A 20464-nucleotide genomic window follows, 5' to 3' on the forward strand; every position below is an offset into this window, starting at 1 on the left:
TTTTTGGTAGTTTTCAGTACCATTTATTTCAAGAAAGCAGTTATTTTGACTCAAGTATGGCGTTATTAATGGTATCAAGGCGGCATCAAGGTTTTGATGATCTAAGTTAAGCTAAGTTCGTCTCCAAATGTAGATACATTATGAGCAATCAACACAAAGGACTGATTTAGCAACAATTTATATAATCAGATTGCGACAATTAAAGTCCAATATAAAGAGTAGCAGCTATATGCATATGTGCCCAGTATTCTAAAACGAAACATATCCGCATAGACTCTTATAGTCATTACATTAAAATAACGTTACATTTGCAAATTTTCTAATAAATTGACAGATATGTAATTGTGTTATGTAAAGCTAAAGGTTTATCACAGGGTAGACGACCTCCACCAAGTGGTCTAGATGTCGAACTTGAGACCGCACGAGTGCTCGTGCTGACAAACCAGACTGCTCTATAAAATAAGTATAAACTAGTTTTATATAATTTTACTATAAATATGTCGCTATTATTTATTAGTTCTTATAAAGTGATTAGTTTATTTGTATGATATCAGGAAGTTTATTATATTTTTAAAGAGTTAAGCATAAAGCTAATGAAATAAGAGATCAAATGCCAAGAATAAGTTCTGCTCTAATATGTCTTGATTTTTTTAGTGTTTTTTCAATAATTAATGACCAGTACTATGCTGCAATTAAGACAAGTTATGTACTTTATTACTACCTTTACTACTATTAATTGAGAATCAGACATAAAAGTATTTAAAAAATCATGACCCTGAAAACGTCTACAATTTGGAAATTCAAATTAACCAAACAATTGCTCACAAATACTAGTTGGGAATAACGTGACAGCGTTTAAGCCCCTATCTGTTTTAAAACAATATCTTACTAATATTATAAATGGATTTTTTTAGATGGATGGATGTTTGTTTGAAGGTATCTCCGGAACGACTCAATGAATCTTGATGAAATTTGGCACAGATGTAGATCATAGTCTGGCAGAACACATAGGCTACTTGTTAAGTTTTTTTTTTTAATTCCGCGCGGACGTAGGTGAGGACGACAGCTAGTTAGTTATATTAATTAAAAATAATACTTTATTCGTTTAGTAAAACAATATTATGTTAGTATTATATTACTGTTTTAAGTCAAGAAAAGGTCACGCAGATGTAAGCTAATAATATTTTAGATTTACGTTACTTCCTTGACATTATTAATTGATTAAACATCTTTAAAAGTTATCGAGACGTTTTTGTGGCATTAAATTTTATTATCTATATCATTTCAGAACTCTAATGGACAGGTAGGATTTCGACTGGACCATAAAGGTTGGTTTCCACTACATAACATTCGTAAAAAAATCAGATTTGTTTAATGCTTGTGTTAGGCATCTAAACGCATCCTGCGGCAAAATCGAATTTTTATAGTGTGTTTCAGGCATTTAGTAAAGAGAAGGAAATAAATCCATTGCTTCGAATTGCAACAGTAGTAGGCTTTGTATGAGATTGATATTTGTACAAACAAGTTTTTTTTTATATAACACTAAAAGTGTAGCTGTCCCATTAGACTATATCAGTCAGCTCAAGGCCGCTTCCCTGTCAGCGGGTTGGCGCATTTCAATGTAATATGCAAATTGTATTATTTAATTAAGTCATTAGACTTAAACTTATTTTAGGACGCACTTACGTATTGATGTTTCAATCTCGTTATGCAAATACACGCAATGTGTGTTATCGAGCCACAGTACTATAATAAAGGAAGTTTAACACGCTTGTTTTTGTTATTTTGTATATTTTCATGATTTCAATATGATACTTGTTGCTGATATAAAGGGACCTCCTTGTAAATATGTTTTATTAAAAATTTTATATTTTTAAGTATAACATTTTTATCTTTTTCTTTCTTTTTTTGCAAAATTGTATTAGTGAAAAATATATATGGTTTCAAGTAAGTGATAATTGTTTCTTTTCGCCTTTTATTCAATTATTTTCGTTTTCATTCCTAATTCTTTTCTAAATTATTCCAAATTACCGATCGTGCCTTTCCTTCCTCTACAATACTAACTAATAAACTCCAATCATTTTGACACAGATAAGAAATATTAATAGCTTTTTCAACTTTGCATAATATCTTCTTCACATTTTATCATTACGTTGCTAACTTAACATTTGATAACTACTGTGATTAGTCACACAGATGATGTAAGTGAATTCAGTAAATTTTTTTATGCTTCGTTCATTTTTTCCATTCCTTTTTCAAATATATTTGAACTGTCAACTGGCCTTCAAGACATACATTTTCCTAATAATATCAATTTCAATCCTGTAATTTGGAATAAGGCATATTATTCTATATAATTTTACGTAATGGAATATATACACGTGTGAATGGGCAGTGCGAGGAATCTCCCATTGGATATTCCACGCGTGTGAAGCAGGCGCCGGAATAATGCCGATGTATTATGTTAATCGTAGGCGATGCGGACCGATAGCAGTTCTCATTTTATACCGGCATCTTCACACCTGGCACATACTGCAATTAAGCTCATACATCTTATGGTATCCTGGTACATGCTATGAAAATATCAATAAGCAACTATGGTTTCAACTGCAGAATTACTGCGAAGAACATATGTTAAACGAGATAACAATATGTTTGTGTGTTGTGTTTCGGCAGTGGGAACGCAAGGTTTTTGAACAAATAGAAACGGAAACGCATGAAGGTTCGATACAGTTGTATCGAGTCAAGCGTGATAAGTGACCGTGATTGATGTTTGTGATGTGTTACCACTTGTTTTGTCACGTATACCATTAACGCTGAATCGACTGAGTGGAGGCTTTATTAAAAAAAGTTACCGATACGCTCGAAGTAATATTATTTATTGCGGCCGATTTGTTCAACATTCTATTTCATTAAGATTAAACCGTTATCAGAATGCATTTTGTTAGCAATTTTTCCGATAAGGGTTGCAAATGTTTTTATGGGTTTATGCGTTTTTGTTTTCTTAATTTTTTTCATTTAAACAATGGTTATAATGTTTGAACAATACTTAGAGTGTGCTCGAATTAGTTTTGGCTGAGGTAGCTTAATTTTGAAACTTTAAAAATGACCAAGTTTGAGGCATTGGATAGATTGGAATTACTATAACTATTAATCTAAGATTTCTGAATTTTGTTTTAATTTGGTATTGAGGCAGATCTACTTACGTATGGTGTTTAACAAATTTAAATATATAAATCATATGGTAATTATTTTCAGGTATATTTAGTTGTGTGGCGGCCATCTTTGTTCAGCGGGGCCGCGACCGTGGCGGCCGTCGACCTTGCCTCCGAACCGTGTCAGGAAAATGCTTTCCTCCTGTTTGCAACGTGTTGCCGAACAGTTTACTCTACTTTCTGAATTTAAACTTTTCCTAAAATATTTCCTTAGTATACAAGTTTGAGAAATCCGTTAATTTATCAAAAAATTCTCTATGCAATAGTTCAATATATGTCGGTTTATTTTTTCCAACTAAGTATGAAGGAAGTCTATAATTTTAAGGCTATAATAAGCATTTATTGCTTGATGTGAAGTAAAGCGCGAAAAAAGAGAGTTCAATTGCTATGAGAGACATCACATATTGTCACTATTTGTGACTTCATTTAATGTTTACTTAAGTACCTACAACATATATTTAAATATAAATGAAAAATATTTTTAAGATATTGTGAACTTCTGCTAGTGACGGGATGCGTCACGCGGTCGTCACGTCGTCGGCAGACGTCCGGCCGCTGTAGATGGCGCGGCCAAATAGAGCAACCTGCGGAGCGGCGCGCCCGCGGCTCGCGGCTCGCATACAAAGCAGTCCGCTACCAACAATCGATACAGAAAGAAATCCTCACGACGAACAATGTTTTTGAGACCGCTTGTAATATACAGAATGAAATGCGTCACGAAATATTTTCATATTTTAGTCTGGACAAGTTAAGATTTATATAAAACTAGCTTTTGCCCGCGACTTCGTCCGCGCGGAATTAAAAATAGAAAACGGGGTAAAAATTATCCTAAGTCCGTTTCCTGGTTCTAAGCTACCTGCCCACCAATTTTCAGTCAAATCGATTCAGCCGTTCTTGAGTTATAAATAGTGTAACTAACACGACTTTCTTTTATATATATAGATATTGGCATCTATTCGACCTGTGACCGTCCACTGCTAGACTTAGGTCTCTGCTCGTCTGCTGCCCACTGCGTGGATAACCATTGCGACAATATACTTTATTGACAAATATCAAAGAATGAATGAATGAATGAATTTATAATGTTAAATGAATTGTGAATGACAAGAAAAACCAAACTGTTATAGTAACGGGTCGTTATTTGGCTTTGAAAAGTTATGCGATATATATTTTGTTCGTAAAGATCCAACCGAGCGTAAGCAGAAATATAAGGTAAGTTAAAATAATCGTTAATCGTTATAGTTGACTATTTTCATCATTATCAAGAGTTTAGGAATATCGTATTTTAGAACAATAGACAAATAGACAACATATGGTCGTACACCTGGTGCCTGAAATTGTCATATATATTCTACTAGAATATTTAAAAAAATATAAACATATCGCTACCGTGCGCTTAGTAGGTAAACGATGTCTTCATTCGGCGTAACCATAAACAACGTCCAAGTTATATTTAAGTTACGTGGCACTACTTAGTATGTTGCACTTGACTATAATAAATTTAACACGCGCACTTGTAATCGGTTTAAGTTAGTATGCATACTAATCTTACATTAATATAATATTATTTATATCATATATTTTACAATATTATTGTTACCTTAAATTATGTAAGGTAACAATATATAAATATATAATATAAATAAGTCAAATTGTAAATAGAATTCTATATTTTAATGTAATAAGATACTTCGACTTTTAAGTTTAAATTATGTTATAAATTTAATTGTATTTCTATATACATCATTATGTTTTATTATAACATTTGTTAGAAGCAATAAAATTCTTTTTGTGTATTTTCTAATAGTTAAATGTAGATTTATAGTTTAATGTGTTTTAAAATTTATTAAATGCAATAAACATAAAATTTTATTGCAAAAACTGTTGTTTTATTTTACGTTTTATTTGTTTTATATGAGTTTATAAGATAAGATGATTACATTTGTTTAAAACGTGTTTTATATATAGAATTCTGGATTCTTTGATAAATTTGCCTAAAACTATGTCTATTCAATTCTATTATAAATAATTAAATCGATTGTCATATAAAGTAACTACCTGTCAGTTACAAAAAAAAAACGTAATAAGTAGCCTATATGTTCTTCTAGGCTATGTTCTTCATCTGCGCCAAATTTCATCAAGTTCCGTTGAGTTCTGGTGATACCTTTAAACAAACATCCATCCATCCATCTAAACATTCGCATTTATAGTATATTAGTAAGATAGATTGAACTCGTATTAGTAACCAATTAATTAAAACTAAAAAGCAAAGAGAGAATTTACCCTATGCATTAAATTTTAATCAATGCTTCTCATAATAAACGCTGATACTTTAATCCAGAGAGTCAGAGCAGCAGTTGTCAAGCGCTTGGCATAACGGGACCGAAGTCTACACGTCTAGGTTCGATCTCCGCCATGTACCAATGTTTTTCAATTTTAGAATTTCATATGTATATGAAATTAAAAGATATGTGTTAAGTTAACCCGCACTTTGTCAGCGTGAATGACTATGGCCAAGTCACACCTAACTTAGGGTAAGCTCCGAGCGTCAAGTAGAGACATACATATATGAACTAGCGTTGTCTGTGAAATCATATTTGTTTGTGTCTTGGAGTTTTATAGTTTTAAATTATGTCATAGTTATCGTATTAGATAGTTGAAAAAATCTGATTAGTAAAGACATATGAAAAACATCAATAGACTTCGACGACTAGACATTAACATAGTAAGGTTAGTATACCACAACTGTATTCATTAGACGCTATTTTATGTTATGTAGCTATGTAGAACATCCCTGTATTTATCTTCGCATTAACTGTTTTAAAGTTTTTACATGCGTTTGAATATAAAAGTTTATATGAGCTCGATCCCAATCTAAATGTTTATTTGTCCTTTAAAAGATCACAAATGGGATCTCGGAGTAGCATTACTTTGCTAATAATAAACGTTTTCAGTTGACGGAATGTTGCTGAACGGGGACAATACAGTTTCGAGTCCTGTCAAGAATTTTTACTGATCTTTAACCCTTATATAGACGTCATGTGTGTTATTCTGTAACGAAAAATTATTACGTGAAAAACGTTCCACTCTGACAATGTGGCGAGGCGCGAGATATTTATACCATTCATTAATGGCCTAAAAATACCTAGGTATATATCATATTGATGACTTTAGGTAAAGACTTAGAAACATGCAGCAAATAATTCTGGACAGTATATTTCGATTTTTTATTCACTAAGCAACTAAACGCGCGTCACTGGCTTCTCTATTGCTTCTTGTGTCTTTATACTAAGGCACAGTTAGCAACCAATGGAAGAAGGGTCTTAGAGTAGCATTCTGTACTTTAACGTTTTAGTAGGATTTCATATATTTATTTCTTGATTATAACATAGATGTCTCCGTTTCATTAAATTTTATCCTGACAATTTTAAGAGACATAAGATTTGTAGATAATTACACATTTAAAATATAATTCTACAATATTTCGATCTATTTGATATCATCAGATACCTATATATATATATATATATATATATATATATATATATATATATATATATATATATATATATATATATATATATATATATATATACGAAATTTAGCTAAGCGAGAATTGAATTAGTTGGGAAATTGAAACTATGGAACATAAAATGGGAGACAACTTTAACTGACCGTAAGGGTAGTGCCCACACCGTGTAGGTTAAATATTTTAAATAATCTATCATCTTTTAGTAAGTTTTATATAAACAATAATCTTTTCATTAAAAGTCAAAGAGTATTCTTATAATTAAAGAAATCAATACATTTATGTGACACAAGAAACCTGGGTTAAGGAATTTTAGTCACTACTTATCACAATTTCAGTAATATTAACATTGGACATGACTCACTATTTTCCAAGCTTAATTGAAGTTTATACAGTCTGTCTACTACAATATTATGTGCAGTTAACTTTATTCGTTAAATTTATTTACTTTGTCCCATCAAGTGTGTCCCCACACTTACATCCGCGTAATGCCGATAAAGATCGCGATGCTTTTAGTGTTTCGACACTTATTATAAGATGACGCCTTAACCACGTCGATTATTCCGCGTCATATGCTAATTAACGACCAATTAACTATACACTGTATATTTTACCGTCCGTATCGAGTTTTATGTATTTTAAAATATTAAAATAAAGAAAAATTTCTTTTTGTTTAGATGTACCTGTATAGTTCTTAATAACTTTCACTTTAAATACATTTAGAGCATTTATACGTGTCATATAGTTTTGTTTTCTCTGAATATCTTTATTCATTAACTTCATTTATTAACTATGATATAATTAACTTATATCACAGTTAATAAATGTTCAGGCAAAGATGTTACCTATAAAATGCAACCAAGAATTTTGCGTACCCAGTATAATGCTATCAACTTTCCAGTATGTGATTAATTAGTCGACACGAAAGGAATCTAGCTAACTCTAAATTAAGATGTATCATATTTTACTTATATAAATGCAGATGAAAAAAGTTAAATGTTGTTATTGTACAAATGTTCAGGCTCGTCCGGTGCAATACCACGACCACATAGAAGACAGCCGTGAATTGGAATTCCGCGTACAGTCTGATGAGTGTGTCATAGTCTTAATTTTACTCCACGTTCCCTTCCAAACCTATTCTTATATGGAAAAGATAGGAAGGAGTGGATTTTAAGGAGGAGGGGATGGATTCATAGGTAGGGGAATGTTCTCTTTCTGCGCGACCTCATCTCCGTCGAATAAAGGAAGGCGTCACATATGCAATTGCGGATGTCTATCGGAAGCGATCGCTTTGCCTTTTCGGCCAACTCAGGTGGTCGCTTGCTTGCGAGCCATCTTATAATTTAAAAAATATATATACTGGCGTCTTTTCCTACGATGCAAACTGAAATATTCTAAATCATTTTAAGATTAGACGAAACGCGGAATTGCTTTCACTTGACGCCTGTCTTCTGTGTAGACGTGGTATTGCACCAGTCGACCAGGCACATTCAATCTTGGATTCCTACTGCCGAAACACTCGTAGAAAAATATTGTACAAAGTTACACAGTACTTATAAATATGTGAGGGGCCTGTAAATTATTTTATTACGCCTTAAAATGGCTTAGAACAATGACGATGTATCGCAAGGATCACCTTTAAACTGCTCTTCAAGTAGCAACAGTCTGTTTTATTACGCTATTGGTTTTAAAGGCATTTTTCTGAGAAGACCTACAATATAACGCCATCTCATTATAAGTGCGGTCACGTGGTTCTCGACCACAACCACATACCATGGCTACCGCAATTGTGACCATATTATATTATATACCTACACATCATTTACTTGACAACTTTATCATGAGTCATGCACGTCACAATGCATCCTGGGAATAATTCCAAGCCATCACCAAATACGTGTGTGCTAAAAATAAGTTACAGTCAAACGGTTTAATTTTTTGGTCACTATATAGACTTTAAATGTACTGTTGAATACAACAGAATAATAATTCTAAAGACCTTAGAGATTGAGTTTGAGAGAGAGATTAGAGTTTATTCGTGTATTCGAATGGCGTCAACTCTTATGACTTAATAACGAAGACATGATTGTTTTTTTTATTCGAAATTATGCAACTCCAAATTTCAAAAGCCTTTACGTAGAATTGTTCTAGCCGCTTACTTAAGTGTATTTAAAAAAATGTCTAACTAGACTCACAGTGAAAATAGAGGCATTCGAGCGTCGTTGTGGCAGTGAAAACAAACAGACATGCACATAAACAAGGGAGCATGTCACCCGGATGTCGGCGTCCGTGAGTAGTTGCGTATGTGCGGCTCGTCGTCTGTAGAAAGTGTCGTCAGGAGTCTCTTTAGAGGCAACGTGACGGATCCGACTATTTGGGCTTACTACTTTAATGTTTTGTTTTTAAGAAATAAAAATAAAATAATCTTAAAATCTAGCATTTAGGATGTGGAAGACATCGGGGAAGTCCTACTTCCAGCAGAGGGCTGACAAAGGCTGATGATAACGACATATTTTTAGTAGTCAACATTTAAGTTTTTCTAAGTTTATATAGTAATATCCCGTGACGTCGAGTGTAAATGTCTGTTTAGCGTGGGTCGCGTTGTTCGGACGCACCGAATGCTATATATTACCATTGTGAGACGTGGCCAATGCCATCGAATACCTAATTACGTTGCTTGTTTTCTAGAGTAGAGAAAATTTGTCTCCCAAAGAGACTCTCTCTGTAACCAATTATACTTAGGGCACGTTCGGTTTCTAAAGACCTATTCTTCTTAGCTTACGACTTTAGCGCGGGGTAATAAATGCCGTAATTAGCGAACTATGTTTTGATTACATGTCTTTTTCTTATGTAAGAAAACTATACTCTGAGTAAGCTAATTGTAACATTATTTAGATTAATAATTGAACACACATTCGTATGTAACCCAACTATGGGTGTATGTTAAAAGAGGTGGGCTGACATGTAACATAGAGGAATAAATTGAAACATGAATCTAATGTACTCTGTTCTTCTTTACCAAATCAACATCTTCATTGTAAGCTTCGTAATAACTTACCATGCTATGAAAAGAGTTTTGCCTAAAAATATATTTTTAAAATTGAACATTATGTAGATAAAGCGCAATGGGTATCTATGACATCGTTACCTTTCCTGTCAGTGTTGCAGCTTCGGAATTGTCGGTAAGATAGTAATTTTACAAAAACTGGTCAATAGATGGACAGCGGTATTCCCACATTCCTACAAATTTGCATACGTAAGTTTAACCGGAGTTTACGTTGTCACTATGGCAAGTACTGGCTGTATCATAAATGACTAGTTACATGAATTCGATTTGTTTTGTCAAAAAACCACAACTATTTTATAAGAAAATACGTGGAGATGTTTAGTTATTAAAAGTAACAAAACGTTGAAACAAGTATGTCATAAATGTATACTGTTATTTGTTATAAAAACAACACAACAGATTACTTGATATCTAGTTATTTCAAAAGCATAGTTTCAGTACTTCAATACCTATTGATTCTATAAAAAGTTTACTTTATATAATAGGACAAATTCATGCATAACATTATTTCTGCTGTCGTTACATTTAGTGGAAAATTCTACTCTATACTTGGAAATTTAAAACCCGTAAGTATAGAGCCGAGCGGGTGGCGATATTAAGAATGTCGTTACTCGGTATTTCGTGTCGTTTCTCAGTAATCAGCTGCGCGCATACGGTGACGTAACGCGGTACCTTGACTGGTCTATCCACACTGCAGCGCTCACGAGCTCACGACTAACTATTGCAATCGCTCAGGACGCGACGCGCAAGTAACGACAATTCCATTCATTGTACCGCAGCAGACGTCAATTCTTTCGCAGTCTCTACAAAATACCAGCGGCCAACGAGAAAAAGATGACCGTCGACAACCGACGCGACATTCGCGATCGAGACGGAAAAGTAAACAAAAGGCATCGATCAGACGATCCATCGGAAAGTAGCCGAGACATTGCGAGGGCTCGACAAAAACTCGACTCGCATGCAATAACTCAAAACGCGACTCGGATGCACCGACTCGCTCGGCCAGTGGGTGAGTTACGCTGCCGTTTTTACTGACTCTTGTCACCCGTCACACAGTCGTCGGGCTCATGATGGGCTGCTTTCGATGGACGCCTGCCAACCTCCCGCTTGGAAACAAAATGTCCTATCTCGTTTTAAACACAATTTATAGTGTATCTTATTCCTTTAGTTTTAATGTACAATTTACATTAGCATGGATTCGTAAACAAGTCATTCTGTAGTGTTAACTACAACAAGTGGTAGTGTTTTTTTGCCCTCGGCGACCTGGCGGGCTCGACGGAACTGACTGGCCTATTGTATGGTAATCCCCGGCCGGATTTTGTTGGAGCTCAATTATATTATGAAGTTTAACCACACGACGAAAGTCAAAAGTCAGGCGAGTGCGTTGCGAGACGGCGCGTGGCGACCGCTGCGACCATCGCCCGGCCATGCTCCCTTCGAAAACCATTGTTACAATTAATATATAAATAAAAAACAATGTAATACAGCATAGTATTTATGAATTTAAAATAAACCTATGCATTTATAATTTTGGGAAACACATGGTTGGGACTTGCTTGTTGTGAATAATCTAGCGAAAGCAAAATACATAAAAAGTGTTTAAACTATAACATCGAAAGATGTGATATATTTTATTAATTTATCATAACAAAATGTGTGTAAAAATAATATATTAATAGAGATAGTGTTTATAATACAGTCATTTTAAATGTATAATTTAAACATTTGCAAACTTGACGATCCATTTCCTTTGTACCGATCCCATAAATAATATTTTTGCAAACTCGTCAAATAATCGGCCATCATCACTACATTAACCAAATGACTATTGAATAAAGATTTGTGAAAAATCAAACAGAAACTAAAGAGACATTATACCGCTACGATGTCATCTACACACATATACATTTACATCAGTGATTCTAATATCCTTGACATATACTTAGATGTAGTTTCTAAATGGACAATCGACATTATCTATATCGTAAATTAATTATGTATACAGCCTAATTATTTATAATCTTGTTCGACTCAATATCTCTCATCATTTCGTCTTATTGATTTAATATTGAAATTTTATCTATAGTATAACCATTACGAACGAAAATCAAGCACGTTTATCAGTAACGTACGTCTGTTGTAAAAAATAATGTCGTAGTTTTAGAGTTGAGCGACTAATAATTAACCTTACCTGTGCTATTAGACAAAAATAACGACTTTAACAGTTCGATAAGTTTCGCGAATGTGGAGAAAATGTCTTAATGACTTGATAGAGAAAGCGTGTTTCATTTAAAAAGTTTTCATTCCTAATTTACAGTCTTTTAAATTACTTTTATTTTTGATTTTTTAACATGTTAGAATTTGCTTTTAATTTAAATTGATTATTAGAATTAATTTGTGGGTTACAAGATTTCTAATATACGCGTAACGATATAACGGAATCAAATGATAATATATTTTAGAAAATATAAAAGTTTTAAGGATTTTTCATTTTTTTTTTCTCCTCTATTTCGAAAATATTAGAAATTTTATAACGCATATTTAATTAACTTAATGAAATGAAAATTTTAATGTGTAACAAAATCAAAAAATAATTTAAGGAAATAGACGGATGTTTGTTATAACATATTTACAGGACAGCTAAACGGATCTAAGTGAAATTTTGATGTAGAACTTAGTCTGTGAGAATATACAGCCTACTAATATAGGGAGTCGCTGGCAATAGCTAGTAGATAGCTAGTATAATTCCTACAACAATAAGGAAAAACTTTTTTGTTGATTTCGTTCGAATCTAACAAGCCACTTAGTTTAATTCTATCTTTAAAGTAATACTCAACGAATTATACGTTTTATGTAACTTTGGAAGCTAATTGATTTTCATAGTTTCGTGTCTATTGTGTAACATCCTTATAACTCAAGTATAGCCAATCGTGCACTTACCCGAGGTCGCGTTATCTCGCTAAGGCCACGGGACCCCCAGAAATTTTGTAGCAATCGGGATAAAACACATCAAAGCTGACCGCGGCCATAAGCTTCGATATTTATCGCCTCGGCCGTACACGGAGCTCCGTAAAAAGGTTGCTCCGTGATTGAAAAACGTGTTCCCACACAAAAAATGAGGCAAGGCACCTCTGCGCTCTTTATGAACCACTGTGATCATCAAATCGGTGGTATTATTGAAAAGTCTCCGGCGATTCGACACGGATTAGGCCGAGTTATTTGGCTACTGTTACTGTTGATTCTAAATTATTGGCCGTTCCCGTAGTTGGCCGCGTCGGGCCCGCGGGCTCTCTTGTAGATGTTTGATGGCAAAGAATTCTGATATCAAATTGGATACATATTTTGTTATTGATAATTATCGTTGTTATTGGAACACTTGAACGATATCAAAATGCCATAGAAAAAGGAATACCGGACATCTCTTATATATCCGATGCAGTGAAGATCGCCTAATTACATTCGAGTTACATATTTTACTTGTCTATCAATTATATATTTTATTTGTAAGGATATTTAATTAACATTTGCAGCACCGAACTTACTAAATTTCCACGCGGAAACATTTAATTATCATTCACGACATCTGTAAGAATTGTTACGACAGTACATTTAATTTATTATTTCATGTTCCCAGTATAAAAAATCTTATTTGCTATCTATAAAAATAAATCAATATTTAATTTTAATAAATAATGCCACTTCTGTTTTCTTCATAAGTGCAAGTCAGTTAAATGTCCATGCTGCGTTCAACTTCCAAATTCAGACACCGGAGTCTATATTAAGAGATATAAATGTACATATTTGAATATGATTTGCGTAAAAATGTCACTTGTAGTTAATAATAATGGCGCGATAGCTCGTAGAATTTGATAAATTTGTCATTTCCCTTTTCTGTGTCGTAATATTGTGCGACATACAACTGTATTATTATATTAAATGGATGATTTATAGCGTGCTTTTGAAGACCTATTAGGTTAGACTATTTTATATTCTGTAAATGTTATTTTACGACCTATATGGCTTGATGTGAATTGTGATTTTTATGAAAAAAATTGACGTTATTTAAATATTGGAACGTATTGGAACGTAGTTCCTTATCGCGCGTTGTGAAAGGGGGCTAGACGGAAAAAATTCTTACGAAAAGTTGTCACGACACTTTTTGCTATAGTAAGTATGTTAACGACGAATGAGCGCTACTTCATCATGGCAACGACGTGACAATATATAACGAAAATTCATAGAAATAAAATGTTCTTGTGAAGATTTAAGTTTTTTATTCATAGAATAAACATTGGTTCCTTCACTAATTAATCAAAAGGAATTTCGTTCCATCCGGGTGTCCCTTGACACCTCTCAAGTTTTTTGTTATATAAGGTTTAGCGACCATTTTAATGATACACAAATATAAAAAGTTTTACAGAGGTGTTTTGTATAAATTATCAAATTTCTTTCAAAAATGTTTTTCTTCCTTTACCTTATAAGTTACCATCCAAAAGTGCAGTAAAACGTAAGTTATAAATACGGTACGGGGTCAATTAGGGTATAGGACGATAAATTGTAAGGTAATTCGACATCACGCGGCGAGGTCAGTGTTTTGGAATTTATGACTGAACCGGTGCAGCGGTGAAGAGGTTTCATTGCCAGCTAGTTTCGGCCTAACTCCAATATACTATATAACCTATTTGTATACAATTGTGTAATTAAATTTTGTGATAATAACTAACAATCTTTTGTATGGATAAATATAATTAGTCTTAAAATTCGTGATGTCAATTTATCCAAGTGACTTGAATGTGGACAATTGTAGATATAAAAGGCATTTCTAAGATTGCTACTTTGTTACACTATGGCCTTTTATATCTTACTAATTAGTACAGAGATCCTACGCGGCAATAAGCGCTGGTAACGTCCATCTACGAGTATCGTCGATTGTTCTATCTATAAATTCTTAAACAGATCGACCAGGGCCGGTCTCGCCTTACAAGTATTTTACAAGTGGGTGGGCATCGGATTTTATCTAACTGACCTCAAATCAGACTAGTATTAAACTATCTAAACGGCATTGCATTTCAAGTTAAATTATCGTTTATTTATACAGATTTTAAAAAATGAACCAAATTAAGTCTCAAAAGCTTCTAATTTTTGAAAATTCCTCTTTCACATTTTTATCATCGGAAAAAAATTAGTATTTTTGAGTTTTAAATTTAATTTTATGGGTTTTTTATTCTTTTTGCATGCATAAGTGATAATTAAAGATTTCACAAAACGCTTTGATGCATTATTCATATAGACAGTTACTAAACAGTTAGGCTCATTTATTTTTTATATAAAATTTGTACGTGTAAGTTTTATTAATTTGTTTTTTAATTCAGCTTCTTGATTTATACATCTAAATTGGATCACTTCACGATACGATATTGAAATCACGGTCAAGCAAATATTCTGAACAAATACTTACATTGAATTCAAAGTTCGAGTACCTAAAGGTAGCGTACACAATAACAACGCCCTTCGCAGTGACCTACGCGTCCCCAACACAAACGTCTTACTAATCAAACATCGATTATAATTCAAATTAATTCATTTCACACGGGCCACAATAACCGCCCGGCGAGTCCCGTACCTTTCTCGGTTACCGCGTTACCGATTACATGCGTTCACTCGCATAATAAATTTCACATCGTCTTACAACATCTCGGTAATCCGATAGCCGAGTGGCCAGCGAGTAGCCGGTGGTCATTTCCACCTGCTTAATCTTATGAACGCTAACAACACTTGGTCAGTTGACATTATCTCTTTCTAACACGTGGCTGTATCATAAGTGAGAAAGGAAAAGGTGTAGTGCCGATTGAAGGAGCAAATATCCCGAGGTGTGAGCATGAATGGAAGGACGGCGCAGGATTGAAATTTGATAGTTTACGCAAGTTATGGGCTCAAGTTGATCGCTCAATTACGAGTGTTAAGACTTGGTCGAGGAAGTTGTAAATAACAAAAGAAATGGACGTCGTGAAAGAAAGAAAATTTGTCGACTTGTTATTGCATTTGATGTGTTGATGTTTTGAATAAAATTATAAAGACCGAGAGAACCGTAGATACTATTTCTAAGACTTACTTTTTCAATTTTAAATGATTTAGAATTGATCAAGAATTGTAACGTTTCTAAAATAAGTATGTGACTTCAAAATGCCACCGTATACATATTTGGGAATGTAGCATGAATTCATGTACTGAGAGTTAGACAATACCTTTGTGAAGAATGTAACAAGTACAGAAGTAATAAAGTACATGGCAGAGGATCTGACGAGTGTTCCAAGAAGCGAGAGGCGCGCGGCTGCGGCGGTAGGCGCTACAGTCAACACCACTGTTGACTTAGAACTAATTAAACATTCTTTGTCTGTCCCACTGCCTGTGAACTGTCAACTGATAGATTACGTGCCCATAGAGCAGCTATGACCAGAGTGCTAATCAGGGATTATCTATCATCTAAGTCATACTTTGTCCAACAATCTGGGAAAAGTCTTCGTGATGATATTTTTAAGTGGTCGATTAGGTTAATTAGATTATGAAACATATTTCCTAATTTTGGAAATTGTACATATATAGAAATTTTAGAAGTAAGCATCCTTAATTTTATAGAAATGATGATGACTTCTTATATTCAGGAAATATTGATGGTAGAAGAGCAAACTTTAAAATAACGAGAAAACTCTCTAACGATATATTGATCTGTGATAAAAGAACGGCAGCTCAAAGGCGGTGGTGTGTTTGGTGCGATGCGGCGCGGGCGCAGCTGTTTGTGGTCACAATACAGTAATGTTTGCTGCATCGGCCGCTCTGACAACAACCGGAGACGACGCCTGAATCATAAGGTTGACATAGTTTAAACATTTTTTTTATAATAAGCAAATACTTACAAATCAGTAGTAACATACAATCGGTTGCTTTGTGGATACTTTCTATAGTAAATGTACAGCTAAGTTAGTTAACGAGTTGTTAAAATAAGTAACTTTTTTTACGTAAACTAGAAGCGGGCTTATTATGGCAAATCATTTCGTTTACATAGATCCCTGAAATACGATAGAGGTCGCGTAATAACCGTGCGACGTACGCCGCGATAACGGAATATTTATATTTTGTATTGCACAATCTCATGTCGCGACCATAATACGCTTCTTTTCAATAGAGAGAAGTAATCATTTTTGCCTTGATCATTGTCCGCAGAGAATGCATTCTTACAAAAGAAGTATTTACTATTAATATTTTTTTTTTTAAGAAAACCATAAAAAAGTTGAATTCAAACTCACAGAGCAATTGATGAGGTTAGCATATTCAAGTTGACATGATGTCGGTAAATATTGTAGTCAGCGATTAGTGTGTGTTGAAAAGTTGAATGGAATGCTAAAAGTGGGCAGCAGTGAGTCGACGACAGCTATTTGTCCCCGACCTTGCCTGTCACTTCGACTGTGCCAATATTTGCGAACGCACATCCGTGATTCCCCCGTCGCACGCCATTAAACACAGACCAGAGTCTTTACATATCTTGTGGCGTAAAAGTCATCAGTTTTGTTAAAACTATTAAAAACCATCAAATATACGAGTAGTCTCCTATAGCAAAAGGATGATTAAAGGGAAAGTTCTTCAACCATTATGATAGAAATAGCATACGAAAACCTATTGCATTTTTGGAAAAAGAAAAGATTTTTGATTATTTGTTGCGTATAAATTAGAAAACAATTTAAAATTTTCCTCTTCATCAAATCTTCTCTAAAAACTTGTGTATCATTAGAAATATATAACCTGTCTATACGTTTTATAAGTCTATAGTTTAACTTATTCTACGATAGGTGTCCAAAGGAGCAATGAACTATTTGTATTATATTTGCCATGTCTTATTATTTATTGTTGACATTAACATGCCTTTGGTAATCTATTGGTTTAGCCAACATTATGATCAACAATTTGCTACCTTAAGTTGATTTGCTGATTTCTATTGATTCACATAAATATAACAAAAACAAAGGAAGCTCAAAATAAAATATACTAAGAAAGTAAGAGACTTATCTGAGATAGATCGTTTCATGTTATACTATCCAATTCTATATAACAGTATTATGGACTAGTTTTTCTACGTCCTGTCTATTTATTATTCAATTTAATATATTTTAATAATAAATTTTGCCCAAGTCCAAATACTATTTATCATTCAGCGAAATATTGGCCATTAATAAATTAATAATTAAAAATAAAAAAAAAATATATGTATGCTAACTATATTAATTAGCATATATAAGGTATATATTTTTTTGGAAATCATAATTAAATGCGTCTGAATATGCATGCATAGATATGCTGAGAAGCGCCACTTTTTCTTTTACATATACATATGTAAAAGCCATTTTCAATTAATCTAGTTTTATCTAATTATTGGCTTTAAATGTTCTTCTACTTCTGTGAGTGTCTAATATTTATTGCCTTACGTGACTTGAGGAGATTAAAATTGAGAAAAGAATTCTTTTGCTTTGGCAAATTAAAAAAAAAAGAATGGAAATTTATAATTTTTATTTGTACATCTTCATCATAAATCATTGTATCATAAAGCTCGGTTATTTTCATCTTTTATCTCCTTTTTCCTCTTCATCAATGAATGATTACTCATTCACAACAGCCAGTTACAATATCTCTGAAAAAGGTTTTCATGTTGTACATTGATTTCTGCAATGTTAACAATTTTTACGAAGTTCAATGTACTCAGAAGTACCCCACAGAGTATAACAGTGTAAATACATGGCCTTACCTCACTTCTGGCGACTCTTTGGCTAGGCCTCTTCACTCCTACACGTTTCCCTGGTTTATGTAGTTGTTTAGTTTTCGGCAGAGTCAAACTCAAACAACAATCGACTTATTCGAGCATGAGCTTTGCTTGTTTGGGACTTGATTTTTTTTCTTTGAGTCGTACAAGTAATAAGCGGTAGAGATTAAAAAATAGAAATGTACGTAATACGAGAGTTGTAACCAAGAGGAAAAATCAAACCATCACCAATTCCTTAAAATGCATTAATTCTAATAAAAAAATACGAAGAATAATCCCTTTCATAATTGAATAACAATAAATAAAAAATTGTTAATATAATAAAAGCTCCATTAGTACTTACTATGTTTGCTTTTTTTATACAGCGCGGACGAAGTCGTGGGCGATACCTAGTCCATTATAATTGTATTACTCAAAGTTCATACAAGAAAGTATATGTATTTAGAAATACAATATGGATATATATATATATATATATATATAAAGCTGGTACCTATTTAAAGAACGTATTATATTGTCTTTTTTTAAAACAACGAAGGTTATTGATTTAATTTCTTCGACTAGTAAAATATTCTGAAATAATTTTACATTTATTCATATACACAAAAAAATGTATTAATAAAACAACTTCTATTTAATTTCTTTAAAATAGATTTGATATCTGATTAATATATTTTTATCCGCCATCACTTAGACCATATAACCATTAGTTGACATAATTTATGTCTTAACGAAACTTGTTCCTGTTTAGCGTGATTTATATAATTGTTTTTTGATCACTAAATACAACCAGACTCATAACTTCTTCAACTGACCTCGTAAAGGTGTTTCCTTATTGTGATTTACATTTAAATTTCAGAGATTCAAGCATTAATGGAAAATCTAAGATCATTTTTAGGTTATCATTGTTTTTATTACGATCATCTAATATTGACCATAGAATTAATGCTTGTATTTGTATCCCTGGCATTTTATTTCGGAAAATATCAAACTAATTTATATACAAATTTAAAATAAATTTAAACTTATTTAGTAACTTACTGTTGCCCGCGACTCAGTCCGTGCGGAGTTAAGAAAAAACGTAATCAGTAGCTTATGTGTTCTTACAGACTATGTTCTACAGCTATACCAATTTTCATCAAGATCCGTTGAGCCGTTCTGCAGATATCTTCTAACAAACATCCATCTATCCATTTATCTAAACATTCGTATTTCTAATATTAGAGATAATCCATATTTAGAAATAATCCTGTACTTTCTGACATGTCAAATTTTTTTAAAGGCACCGTAAAATAGCCATGGCAAATGGGCCATTGGTTGTTGAATTCTAAATATCGGTAACCAGACTTCTTTTTGAATCTGACTTATGCTTGATTGACGAAAGATTGAAAAACTTCTAAATATTAGTATAATTCACACCAAACAAAAAGAATCACCAGTACGTCACCACATTTCTAATGTAATGTTACAAAAGTTATATTGTGTACAAAGCTTAAATAAATAAATAAAATTTTTGTAGTCGTATAGCTAATTAAACCCATAATTATGTCTTCAAGTGATATCAATTATAAACATTATGAATAATTATTAAATGTAATTTTGAATTTGTATATTTAATTATATACTAATATTTAAACAGACTGTTTAATGGTGCGTTTTATCGAAAATTAAATCTCCAGACGTAATATTAATTACGAAAATGTTAAACTAGTAGATGTAGTAAAAATTTGAGACGCTCATTCGTACGGTTAATAATATTAAACTTGTCATAGTTTATTTGGAAATAACTGTGACGATTGTAAAGTTTTATGATTTAACTCTTTTACGTATATTGCTAATTTACA

The sequence above is a fragment of the Papilio machaon genome, chromosome 6 (genome assembly GCF_912999745.1).
Source record: "Papilio machaon chromosome 6, ilPapMach1.1, whole genome shotgun sequence".
Taxonomy (NCBI): Eukaryota; Metazoa; Arthropoda; class Insecta; order Lepidoptera; family Papilionidae; genus Papilio; species Papilio machaon.